General features: G+C 44.7%; 1 long non-coding RNA gene and 1 pseudogene across 3 annotated transcripts in view; one reads left to right on the top strand and one right to left on the bottom strand.

Moving 5' to 3' along the window:
- Window positions 1-13,769, top strand: part of LOC141581030 (uncharacterized) — a 76,794-nt gene that overhangs the window by 2,438 nt on the left and 60,587 nt on the right. The gene's annotated exons all lie outside the window — the stretch shown is intronic.
- Window positions 9,233-12,959, bottom strand: LOC101028480 (large ribosomal subunit protein uL29 pseudogene; annotated as a pseudogene).

Here is a 13,769-nt window from a genome sequence, read left to right as displayed (position 1 = left end):
TCTCCACATCCTCTCCAGCTTTTGTTATTGCCTGCCCTTTTAACATAAGCCATTTTAACTGGGGTGAGATAATGTCTCACTGTAGTCTTGATTTGCATTTTTCTGATCACTTTTTCATGTGAGCACCTTTTCATATGCCTGTTCACCATTCATATGTCTTGTTTTGAAAACTGTCTATTCAATCTTTTGCTTAGGATAGTTTTGGCTATTCTGAGTATTTTGGGGTTCTATATCAATTTTAGGTTTGTTTTTTCTATTTCTGTGAAAGATATCCTTGGTATTTTGATAGGGATTGCCTTGAATCTGTAGATTGCTTTGGGTAAATCGACATTTTAACAATATTGATTCTTGCAATCCATAAACATGATGGTCTAAAGTAACATTACTGCCCAACCTTGAGCCTGCCACGAGCAGTAATTAAAGGCCCTGTTTGTTCTTCTTGGGGAGCCTCCCTGTTCATACCCATTAAGCCCTTTATATCGAGAGAAGCTACAGAGCCCTAGAAAGCTGGGGACCCCATGTACATGTTTTGGGTAGAGGGGTTGCTTTCTGAGGTTGTAATTGTGGTTTTCTTGGGCATGTTTTTAGACATGAGGTTTGAGTTTTGCATTAGTTATGTTGCTGCATTTAGAATATAATTGCTACATATTGATAAAGTGTGTGAAGTTCAGGAGTGCTGTCTCCGGGACACAGGGTTAATGAATTTGGGAGGTTATTTTTGGGTCAGAGCCTTAAAGTGAATCCAGCTGAGAGTTTCTTCTGCCCTGAGAATTGAAGCCTGAGAGGCGAAGTGTTTTCACACTGCCAGGGGCCAATTAGGATGTGTGGAGCTCCCAGAGCACGTTCCTGTGGCTACTCTCTCCCCTTCATCACCAGGGACTGTTGCACTGTAGAAATTACATGCCAAAGGGAGAGTATGGACCTCCAACATGTTAAGGTGTTTAACCTCTTAAATGTGGGTTTTCCTTGTGAATTGTGGGGAAGCAGGCACTTATCTGAGCTAATTAGAATGTTTACGTTTCCTTTGGATTATTTTATCTGCTGAGTGTTGTAGCCCTTCAACTCTGGTTTCCCTTATCATTTTATAATTTTATTCCCTGTGTCAGTGTGTAAGATTTTAGTTTCTCTCACTTTGAAAATGAAGGTTGTTAGATATGGTGGGAGTAAGGCAAGAAAATTCTGGGACTAAAAATTTATGTTTCTTGAGGCCAGAGAACCTCAAGATACTAGAGTGGGTATATTTAAGTTCTCAGGTACTTTTTTCATTTTTAGATCGGTTTTCATATGTGAATATCCATAGAGAACTTTGAAATTTAAAAAGGTATGCAGTTCCTAAGACAGATGGATTCCTGATTCCATTGGTAAGAGGAAAACACAATTGAATTCCTGTTTTAATTGATGTGAGGAAAACTAAAGTTTATATAATCTTTGAAACTCCTGATATATTTAAGGGATTAGGACCAAATCCAAATCCATGATGCATTTTATTTTATTTAGCTGTTTATTGAGACAGAGACTCACTCTGTCACCAAAGCTGGAGTGCAGTGGGACGATCTCAGCTCACTGCAACCTCCCGGATTCAATTGACTCTCCTTCCTCGGCAGGAGCTGTAATCCCAGTAGCTGGGATTACAGGTGTGTGCCACCATGCCCAGTTAATTTTTGTAGTTTTAGTAAAGATAGGGTTCACCATGTTGGCCAGGCTGGTTTCGCACTCCTGACCTCAAATGATCTGCCCACCTTGGTCTCCCTAAGTGCTGGGATTACAGGCATGAGCCACTACACCTGGCCCAGAATCCCTATTTAATAATTGCTAATAACATAAGACTCATCCTTCCCTTTTTCCCCTGTGACCCACATCTGGACAAGCTGATGAGTCTAAGTGCTCCCTTGTCTGTCATAGGCAAGAGATTTAAACCATGTAACCACCTGCCTGTGCAGAGTACCTTGTGCCTAACTCTATTCCAACCACAATACACACCCTGGCCAGGCTCCTTTCTTTGCTCTCAGGCCATTTCAGTTGTGACTGATGGGCCTGCCCTGCTCTCCCCAAGATCTCAACAATGTGAGCAATAGGGCTTTTTTTTTTTTTTTTTTTTTGAGACGGAGTTTCACTCTTGTTACCCAGGCTGGAGTGCAATGGCGCAATCTCAGCTCACCGCAACCTCCGCCCCTTGGGTTCAGGCAATTCTCCTGCCTCAGCCTCCTGAGTAGCTGGGATTGCAGCATGCGCCACCATGCCCAGCTAATGTTTTGTATTTTTAGTACAGACGGGGTTTCACCATGTTGACCAGGATGGTCTCGATCTCTTGACCTTGTGGTCCGCCCACCTCGGCCTCCCAAGTGCTGGGATTACAGGCTTGAGCCACCGCACCCGGCAGGCCTTTTTTTTTTTTTAAGTCTGAGTCTTGCTCTGTCACCCAGGCTGGAGTGCAGTGGCACCATCTTGGCTCACTGCAACCTCCACCTCCCAGGTTCAATAAATTCTCTTGTCTCAGCCTCCCAAGTAGCTGGGATTACAGGTGCCGGCCACCACACCCAGCTAATTTTTATATTTTTAGTAGAGATGGCTTTCACTATATTGGTCAGGCTGGTCTTGAACTCCTGACCTCAGGTGATCCACCTGCCTCAGTCTTGCAAAGTGCTGGGATTACAGGCATGAGCCACCATGCTGAGCCGCAATAAAACTTTTAATACCCCCTCTGTGAGTGCCAGACCATCATCAGTTTCATCAGAACTACATCTCTGAAGGTGACCACAATGATTTAGTGCCCTGAGCATGTTGTCCAGAGACCGATTGCAACCTGTGATTCCTCCTTTTTTTTTATTAACTTTTTTTTTTTTTTTGAGACAGAGTTTTGCTCTGTCACCCAGGCTGGAGTACAGTGGTATGATCATACTTCGCTGCAAACTTTGCCTCCCAGGTATAAGCAGTTCTGCTGCCTCAGCCTCCCAAGTAGCTGGGATTACAGGTGTGCACCACTGCGCCCGGCTTATTTTTGTGGATCTTGTTTTGCTCTGACTTGCTAACCCACTGTCCTGCCTGAGGGCCAACATGTACACTGCTGGCTAGAGAGCCGGTCCTTCGAGTGTACTGCTTGGTGTTTTATGTTGAGCCCTATCAAGTATGAGTTTTATATTCAGCTGACTGAGTCTGTCTTTTTAAAAAATAATTCTTTGGCATTTAAGAACAGGAATATGCTATTAGAAGTCTCCTTCAATTGATGCTGGATCTATCTGTGTGTTTAGAGTGAAGCCCTGCCTGATACTGGTGAGCAGGGTGCAGCGAGAGGGTGGACTGTCCATTCTGTATGAGGGGAGCTCCTGAAACAGCGGTCATTTAAAGGGGAGAGAGAGAGAAAGGGAAGAAAGGCAGCTGTTAGGTGACACACTGAATCCACACTGCCAAAAGCAGAGGGCTTACCAGGACCTTAAGTACCTCTGCTGCTGCTGCTTCAGATGCCTTTATCACAGCAAGTATCCTGACCCTGGGGTGTAGATAGGACAATACACATGATACCCCAGTGGCATAACAAAGGGGTTAGTTTAAACCCAACATAGGCTAGAGATTCTTAAACCCTATGAAGGAACCACTGCCATGAAGGAGGCCCCTAACTCTGATGACACTGAACTGAGCTTCTCTGGAGGAAAAAAATTAGCGAAAATATTCTTTTTCCTTGAAGTAGATCCACTGACCAAAAAGAAAAGAAAGGAAAAAAAAAGGTGGAAGGAAGGGAGGGAGAGATCTCTTGACCTCTTACACTCTTAGCCTGGGGAATCTAGTGTGACCTCATGTCTGTCTGTCTGTCTCTCTCTCTCTCCCTCTCTAACAATGCTAGTAACAAGAGGGTTTAAACTTTTATGATTTTTTTATTTACTCTATTAAAGTAACTGTTTTATCATACATATTTTTTATGTTTGTGTTGGGATACTAAATATTAGGGTGGACATTGACTTTTTTTCTTTTTTTTTTTTGAGACAGTCTTGCTCTGTCAATCAAACTGGAGCGCAGTAGCACCATCTCAGCTCACTACAGCCTCAGCCTCTGAGGTTCAATCAGTTCACCTGCCTCAGCTGGGCGCGGTGGCTCAAGCCTGTAATCCCAGCACTTTGGGAGGCCGAGGCGGGCGGATCACAAGGTCAAGAGATCGAGACCATCCTGGTCAACATGGTGAAACCCCGTCTCTACTAAAAATACAAAAAATTAGCTGGGCATGGTGGCGCATGCTGCAATCCCAGCTACTCAGGAGGCTGAGGCAAGAGAATTGCCTGACCCCAGGGGGCGGAGGTTGCGGTGTGCCAAGATCGCGCCATTGCACTCCAGCCTGGGTAACAAGAGCGAAACTCCGTCTCAAAAAAAAAAAAAAAAAAAGAGTATTATTTATTCTAGCCACATCAAGTTTAGCCATCTACCCTTTTTTTTTTTTTTCTTTTTTTTTTTTTGAGATGGAGTCTTGCTGTGTTGCTCAGGCTGCAGTGCAGTGGCACGACCTCAGCTCGCTGCAACCTCCACCTCCTGAATCTACCCCATTTTAAGATCAGGATGAGCATCCAATTCAAAATATGCACTGATTGGCACACTCCCAGCAGTAGCCCAGACAATTCTATATGAAGGGGCCTTAGCCATTAGTCTCCTATCAGTTTCCTTGATAAGTGGATCATTGGCTTTATCAATTCTTTTCACACAAGAATTTGGACAATTAATTTTACCATTACGACCCCTGGCCATAGCAGGATTCATTTCAATGCTAGTGGAAACTAAATGCGCCCCATTTGACTTAAGGCAAATCAGAACTAGTCTTGGCCTTCAACATCTACTATCCCTATTTTTCATAGCAGAATACACTAATATTATTATAATAAATGCCCTAACTACTACTATTGTCCTAGGAGCATTACATATCTTCACACTAGAACTATATACAATTTTGGCCAGGCACAGTGGCTCACGCCTAAAATCGCAACACTTTGGGAGGCCAAGGAGTTTGAGACCAGCCTGACCAAAATGGAGAAACCCCATTGCTACTAAAACTACAAAAATTAGCTGTGCTTGGTGGCATGCTCCTGTAATCCTAGCTACCCAAAAGGCTGAGGCAAGAGAATCACTTGAACCCAGGAGGCTCAGAGGTTGCAGTGAGGCGAGATTACACCACTGCACTCCAGCCTGGGCAACAGAGCAAGACTCCATCTCAAAACACACACACACACACACACACACACACACACACACCCCCCAACAACAACAACAAAAGGAAATATACACAATTTTGTTATTAAAACGCTCCTATTAACTATTTTATTCTTATGAATTCAGTTATCATTCCCACAATTTTGATATGATTCACTTATGCATCTTCTGTGAACAAACTGTTTATCTTAGATGTCAGCCTATGCACATGACATCTCTCAATATCCAGGCTGGGCGGCGGCTCACGCCTGTAATCTCAGCACTTTAGGAGGCCAAGGTGGGCAGATCACTTGAAGTCGGCCTGGCCAACATGGTGAAACCCCGTCTCTACTAAATACACAAAAATTAGCCAGACGTGGTAGCCTGCGCCTGTAATCCCAGCTACTTGGGAGGATGAGGCAGGTGAATTTTTTTTTTTTTTTTTTGCCTGGGTTCAGGCAATTCTCCTGCCTCAGCCTCCTGAGTAGCTGGGATTACAGGCACGCGCCACCATGCCCAGCTAATTTTTGTATTTTTAGTAGAGACGGGGTTTCACCATGTTGACCAGGATGGTCTCGATCTCTCGACCTCGTGATCCACCCGCCTTGGCCTCCCAAAGTGCTGGGATTACAGGCTTGAGCCACCGCGCCCAGCAATACTCATATTTATATTAAGAAATGAGGTTTATTGGGTAACAAGAGCAAAACTCTGCCTAAAAAAAAAAAAATGAGGTTTAGGGAGAGGGATTCATATGCAAGGGTTAAGGCAAGGAAGATATGATGGTAGAAAGGAGGATGGATGGCATTAGTGGTTGTAGTGGTTCTTTTTTCCTCCCTCTCTCCCTTCCTTCCCTTTCTCTCTTTCTCTCTCTCTCTTTTGACATGGAGTCTTGCTCTGTCACCCAGGCTGAGTGTGGTGGCATGATCACAGCTCACTGCAGGCTTGACCTCCTGGGCTCATGTGATACTCCCACCTCAACTTCCTGAGTAGCTGGGACCACTGGCACCCACTACCACACTGCAATTTTTTTGTGTTTTGTAGAGGTAGGGTTTTGCCATGTTCCCAGCCTGGTCTTGAAGTCTTGGGCCCAAGCCATCTGCCTGCATCGGCCTCCCAAAGTGCTGGGATTACAGGCATGAGACACTGTGTCCAGCCAACACCCCATCTGTTAAAAATAAAATAAAATAAATGCTGAAATAAGTCCACAACTTAACCCAGTTGGAAATCTAATATACATTAAGAGAATTTACAAAACAAAAATGTTATGGTCTGCTTGGCCTTGGGGCCTGTACAAGATAGATTCTGAATTAAATTTGACATCTGCTGTAATGTATCAGTTAAGAGATTAATCAATACTAGGACTCAAATTGTAGTTATACTGGGCATCCGACTAAATTTAAGCAAGATACGCCTGATAATCTTAGTAAGTTACTGAGTATTAAGTGGAGCACAAATTAGATATTCCTCACTTTAACCAACAGAATAGTTTTTCATGCGTAAATTCTCAGTTCCTCATTGCCATAGCACCTATTGTCCTAAAATATTCCATAGTTAGCAGAGGTCTGAACCAATGAAGCATGAATTGAAATTGTCTTTTTTTATTTTATTTTATTTTTTTTTGAGACGGAGTTTTGCTCTTGTTGCCCAGGCTGGAGTGCAATGGCATGATCTCGGCTCACCGCAACCTCCGCCTCCTGGGTTCAGGCAATTCTCCTGCCTCAGCCTCCTGAGTAGCTGGGATTACAGGCACGTGCCACCATGCCCAGCTAATTTTTTGTATTTTTAGTAGAGACCGGGTTTCACCATGTTGACCAGGTTGGTCTCGATCTCTCGACCTTGTGATCCACCCGCCTCAGCCTCCCAAAGTGCTGGGATTACAGGCTTGAGCCACCGCGCCCGGCTGTCTTTTTCTTTTTTTGAGACGGAGTTTCACTCTTGTCACCAGGCTGGAGTGCAATGGCATGATCTCAGGTCACTGTAACCTCTGCCTCCCTGGTTCAAGTGATTTTCCGGCCTCAGCCTCCCGAGTAGCTGGGATTACAGGCATGTGCCACCATGCCTGTAATTTTTGTATTTTTAGTAGAGATGGGGTTTCGCTATGTTGGCCAGGCAGGTGTTGAACTCCTGACCTCGGGTGATTCACCCGCCTTGGCCTCTCAAAGTGCTGGGATTACAGGCATGAGCAGTGAGCTACCATGCCCGGTCTTAAATGGTCTTTTAAATTAAACTTATTTATTGGTTTTTATATTTTGTAGAGCCAGAGTCTCACTACGTTGCCCAGGCTACTAGTCGACATCTTCATTTTTATTTTTATTTTTGAGACAGTGTCTCGTTCTGTGACCCAGGCAGGAGCGCAGTGGAGCAATCATGGCTCACTGCATGGCTCACTCCTTGACCTCCTGGGTTCAAGTGTTCCTCCCATCTCAGCCTCCCGAGTAGCTGGGACTATAAGAATGCATCGCCATGCCCAACTAATTTTATATTTTTTGTAGAGACAGGGTTTTGCCATGTTGCCCGGGCTGACAAGCAGGCATTTCTTTTCTTTTTTTAAAATTACTTTTAATTTAGGTTTGAGGGTAGATGTGAAGGTTTGTTACGCTGGCGAACTTGCATCATGAGGGCTTGTTGTACAGATTATTTCATCACCCAGGTATTAAGCCCAGTATCCAATAGTTATGTTTTCTGCTCTTCTCCCTCCATCCTACCCTCCACCCTCAAGTAGACCCCAGTGTGTGTTGTTTCCTTCCTTGTGAGTTCTCATCATTTAGCTCCCACTTGTAAGAACATGCAGTATTTGGTTTTCTGTTCCTGCATTAGTTTGCTAAGGATATAGCCTCCAGCTCCGTTTATGTTCCTGCAAAAGACATGATATTCCATGTATTCCATGGTGTTTATGTATCTGTAGTTGTATGAGGTCTGACTTTGTTGTTCAGGCTTGTCTTGAACTTCTGGGCTCAAGTGATCCTCCCACCTTGGCCTTCCAGACTGCTAAGATTACAGGTGTGAGTCACTGTCCTTGGCCTGTTTTATTCGTTTTGATGTTATTACTAATGCAATTGTTTTCTTAATTTCCTTTTCAGGTGATTCATTGTTAGTGTACTGAAATGTAATTTTAAATGTTAATTTTGTATCCTGCAGCTTTGCTGAATTCATTTATGAGTTCAGTTTTTGTGTACATAAATGTGTGTGTAATCTTTTTTTTTTTTTTTTTTTTTTTTGAGACGGAGTTTCGCTCTTGTTACCCAGGCTGGAGTGCAATGGCGCGATCTCGGCTCACCGCAACCTCCGCCTCCTGGGCTCAGGCAATTCTCCTGCCTCAGCCTCCTGAGTAACTGGGATTACAGGCACGCGCCACCACGCCCAGCTAGTTTTTTGTATTTTTAGTAGAGACGGGGTTTCACCATGTTGACCAGGATGGTCTCGATCTCTTGACCTCATGATCCACCCGCCTCAGCCTCCCAAAGTGCTGGGATTACAGGCTTGAGCCACCGCGCCCGGCTGTGTGTGTAATCTTTAGAATTTTCTACACATAGGATTATGTCATCTGCAAAGATAATTTTATTTCTTCATCTTCTAAATTTTGAGAGATTGACCAAAATCTTGGTCATTGATGTCACTCTTTGTCACCATCATAGTGGGACTTGTTTGGCCTTGGTATGGAATTCACGAGTCACAATGTTAGGTCAGTCATATATTCCTTTTCTGTTATAACATTCTTGGCCGGGCATGTTGGCTTATGCTTGTAATTGCAACACTTTGGGAAGCTGAGGCGAGCAAATCACTTGAGGTCAAGAGTTCAAGATCAGCCTAGCCAATATGGTAAAACCCATCTCTACTAAAAGAAAAAAAAAAAAAAATTAGCCAGACATGGTGGCATGTTCCTGTAGTCTCAGCTACTCAGGAGGCTGAGGCAGGAGAATCACTCGAACCCAGGAGGTAGAGGCTGCAGCGAGCTGAAGTCGTGCCACTGAACTCCAGCCTGGGCAACAGTGAGACTCTGTCTCAAAATAAATAAATAAATAAAAATAAATAAATAAAATATTTAGTGTATTTGTTTCTTGTGTCTAAAGAAACAGTGCTATCAGTCTACCTTTTTTTTTTTTTTTTGAGGCGGAGTTTCACTCTTGTTACCCAGGCTGGAGTGCAATAGCGCCATCTTGGCTCACCGCAACCTCCGCCTCCCGGGTTCAGGCAATTCTCCTGCCTCAGCCTCCTGAGTAGCTGGGATCACAGGCACGTGCCACCATGCCCAGCTAATTTTTTGTATTTTTAGTAGAGACGGGGTTTCACTTTGTTGACCAGGATGGTCTCAATCTCTTGACCTCGTGATCCACCCACCTTGGCCTCCCAAAGTGCTGGGATTACAGGCTTGAGCCACTGTGCCCGGCCAGTCACCCTTTTAATTAAGCTTTTTTTGTAGTAGCAAAAATCAGGGGAAAGATAAGTACACCATTACGTTTGTTTAGCGCCATGCATAAGCCCCCAACATGGGCAAGGAGGAGATCGAAAGCTGCATCATGGTCTGTTAAGTGCTTTTGTTGAGTACGTCAGTTACCATCCACCTTTTGGAGGATGGCTTCTACCTGTCTGAAAACTTGGAGGTCTGTTTGACCAGAAAATCTACGATTTTCCCCAAATTACTGATTAAGTTTATTTTTCATTTTTGGAGACAGAGTCTCTCCCTGTCACCCAACCTGGAATGCGGTGGTATGATCTCTGCTCACTGCAACCTCTGCCTCCCAGGTTCAAGCCATTCTCCTGTCTTAGCCTCCCGAGTTGCTGGGATTATAGGCACGTGCCACTTCGCCTGTTTACTTTTTGTATTTTTAGTAGAGTAAAGGTTTCACCGTGTTGGCCAGACTGGTCTTGACCTCCTGACCTTAGGTAATCACCCTGCCTCAGCCTCTCAAAGTGCTGGGATTACAGGCATGAGCCACTGCACCCAGCCTGATTTAGTTTGAAATTCCATATAACTGGCACCCCACTAAGCATGAACCCTTAGGAACCCCATTTCTCCTCAGTGGAACATAGTTCAGCTTTATCTGTTTCAAGGTTGGTGCTAATTTCCGGTTGTTGGCCATTTTGTCACAGACCAGTCAGTTAAATTTGTCTACCCATAACTGAATATAACTCCAGCCACTTCAGACCCTGATCCTGATTTGAGAGTCAGGGTCTGAAGTGGCTGGAGTTATGCTGCAGCCCCTTATGTTGCTATAATCACTTCACATAGCTCCTGAAAAGGTCCACTAGGAAACTTAAGAGTTTTCTGGGGCTGGGCGTGGTGGCTCACGCCTGTAATCCCAGCACTTTGGGAGGCCGAGGCGGATGGATCATGAGGTCAAGAGATCGAGACCATCCTGGTCAACATGGTGAAACCCTGTCTCTACTAAAAATGCAAAAAATTAGCTGGGCATGGTGGTGTGTGCCTGTAATCCCAGCTACTCGGGAGGCTGAGGCAGGAGAATTGCCTGAACCCAGGAGGCGGAGGTTGCGGTGAGCCGAGATTGCGCCATTGCACTCCAGCCTGGACAACAAGAGCGAAACTCCGTCTCAAAAAAAAAAAAGTTTTCTGTATAGCAGTTAGGTCAATTCGAAAGGTCAGTGTATTGCTTTCAGCAAGTGTAGAAAAGTAAGTGGCAATGATGTTTAGAACATCAAGGGTAACTTTCCACTCTGGGGTTTCAGGATAACTCTCACTGGAAATACGACATTAGTGGAATTGTTTTCTGACTTTTAGGCATCGGCCCACAAATCACAAATCCAAGAATTGCTTTTTTCTTTTTCTTTTTTTTTTTTTTTGCTAGAGCATAAGCCTTAGCTAAAGCCATCCACAGATTATGGTCCCGAGGATTTTTCTAAGGAAAGGGAAAGAATTAGGATAGCTACTGGCTGTAATTGCAGGCTATATAATAAGTGATGGGTTTACATTTTCCTCCATGTTCTGGGTAAGAACTCTTCATGCCTGATTGTTACATTCATGAACAAACAAGATAAAAGGTTTAGTATAATTTGGATGTCCTAAAGTTGGGGCTGTTGTAGGGCCAATTTCATGTTGTTCAAAGGTTGCTCGTGACTCTCTTCCCATAGTAAAGACTTGGGTACAGAGCTCCTGGTGAGCTCCTTCAGTGGTGAGGCCAGTAAGGAGATAGTTGGGACCCAGGATCTGCTCTATCCTGTAAATCCAAAAAAAAAAATCTCAGTCGGGCGCGGTGGCTCAAGCCTGTAATCCCAGCCTTTGGGAGGCTGAGGCGGGTGGATCATGAGGTCAAGAGATCAAGACCATCCTGGTCAACATGGTGAAACCCCGTCTCTACTAAAAATGCAAAAGAAAAATTAGCTGGGCATGGTGGCGCGTGCCTGTAGTCCCAGCTACTCAGGAGGCTGAGGCAGGAGAATTGCCTGAACCCAGGAGGCGGAGGTTGTGGTGAGCCGAGATCGCCATTGCACTCCAGCCTGGGTAATGAGCAAAACTCCGTCTTAAAAAAAAAAAAAAAAAAAACTCAATTGTCTGGTTGTAGGCTGAAAAAAACTTGGAATAGTTTTTGTTTCAGGTGAGAAGAAAATTCCTTGAGCAGTCAAATCATGTCTAAATTGTGGGCTTTTTCTCTTGAAAACTTTTCCTCTCAAAACCTTGTGACTTTTTTTTTTTTTTTTTTTTTTAAGATGGAGTCTTGCTCTGTTGCCTAGGCTGGAGTGCAGTGGTGTGATCTCCGCTCACTGCAATCTCCACCTCATGGGTTCAAGTGATTCTCCTGCCTCAGCTTCCCAAGTGGCTGTGATTACAGGCACATGCCACCATGCCCAGCCAATTTTTATATTTTTAGTAAAGACAGAGTTTCACTATGTTGGCCAGGATGGTCTCAGTCTTTGGTTTTGGTATCAAGGTAATAGTGGCCTTGTGGATTGAGTTTGGAAATATTCCCGACTTCTCTATTTTTTTGGAATAGTTTGAGTAAGATTGGTATTAGTTCCTTAAATGATAGAATTCAGCACTGACGCCATTGGGTTCTGAGTTTTTCTGTACTGGAAGACTTTTTATTATGGCTTCAATATTGTTACTTGTTATTGGTCCGTCCAGGTTTTGGATTTCTTCCTGATTCAATCTTAGTAGGTTGTATGTATCTAGGAATTTTTTTTTTTTTCCTCAGGCTAGCTGTGCTTTATTGACAGCGCACCACTCAGGCCTTGAGCGCGTACTACCGCGGGTACAGCCGCTCCTTCCGCTGCTGCTTCTTGGCCTTGAGGTTCTCTTCGTGCTTGTTGAGCCCGTGGCACATGGCGCGCGTCTTCTTCGGCCGCAGGTCCAGGGGCTTGTACCTCTTGCCCTTGTAGAATTTCCTGAGGTTTTCTTTCTGAGTCTGATTAATAACTGTGAGAACACGGGCAACAGATTTGCGGACTTGGATTTTAGAGAGCTTGGAGGCCGCGCCGCCTGTCACTTTGGCGACTCGCAGCTGGGACAGCTCCACCTTCAGGTCGTCCAGCTGCTTCAGCAGCTCCTCCTCCTTCCCGCGAAGGTCTCGAGCCTTTATCTTGGCCATCGCTGCACAGGTCGCCGCTACCGCTGCCGGCCGCTCCGAAAGAAAGCGCGTATCTAGGAATTTTTGCATTTTTTCCAGATTTTCCAATTTATCGGCATAGTTACTCAAAGTAAGCCACTTTGAATTTTTGCATTATAATTTGTCGTCTTTTTCATTTCTGATTTTATTTATCTGGATCCTTTCTCTTTTTTTTAATTTAGTCTGGCTAAATATTTGTTAGTTTTGTTTAACTTAAAAAATTGGGCTGGCCGGGCGCGATGGCTAACGCCTGTAATCCCAGCACTTTGGGAGGCCGAGGCGGGTGGATCACAAGGTCAAGAGATCGAGACCATCCTGGTCAACATGGTGAAACCCCGTCTCTACTAAAAATACAAAACATTAGCTGGGCATGGTGGCGCGTGCCTGCAATCCCAGCTACTCAGGAGGCTGAGGCAGGAGAATTGCCTGAACCCAGGAGGCGGAGGTTGCGGTGAGCCGAGATCGCGCCATTGCACTCCAGCCTGGGTAACGAGCGAAAACTCCGTCTCAAAAAAAAAAAAAAAAAAATTGGGCTGGGCGCAGTGGATTATGCCTGTAATCCCAGCACTTTGGGAGGCCAAGGCAGGCAGAGCATGAGGTCAAGAGATAGAGACCATCCTGGCCAACATGATAAAACCCTGTCTCTACTAAAAATAACAAAAATTAGTTGGACATGGTGGTGCGTGCCTTTAGTCCCAGCTACCCTGGAGGCTGAGGTAGGAGAACTGCCTGAACCGGGACCTGGGAGGTGGAAGTTGGAGTGAGCTGAGATGAGATTGCACCACTGCACTCCAGCCTGGGCTACAGAGCAAGACACCATCTCAAAAAAATTTTTAATCTTTTTTTTTTTTTGTTTTTTTTTTTTTTTTGAGACGGAGTTTCGCTCTTGTTACCCAGGCTGGAGTGCAATGGCGCGATCTCGGCTCACCGCAACCTCTGCCTCCTGGGTTCAGGCAATTCTCCTGCCTCAGCCTTCTGAGTAGCTGGGATTACAGGCACGTGCCACCATGCCCAGCTAATTTTTTGTATTTTTAGTAGAGATAG

The sequence above is a fragment of the Saimiri boliviensis genome, chromosome 14 (genome assembly GCF_048565385.1).
Source record: "Saimiri boliviensis isolate mSaiBol1 chromosome 14, mSaiBol1.pri, whole genome shotgun sequence".
Lineage (NCBI taxonomy): Eukaryota > Metazoa > Chordata > Mammalia > Primates > Cebidae > Saimiri > Saimiri boliviensis.
The sequence above is the reverse complement of the archived record's forward strand: the minus strand, read 5'-3'. Positions and strand labels throughout refer to the sequence as shown.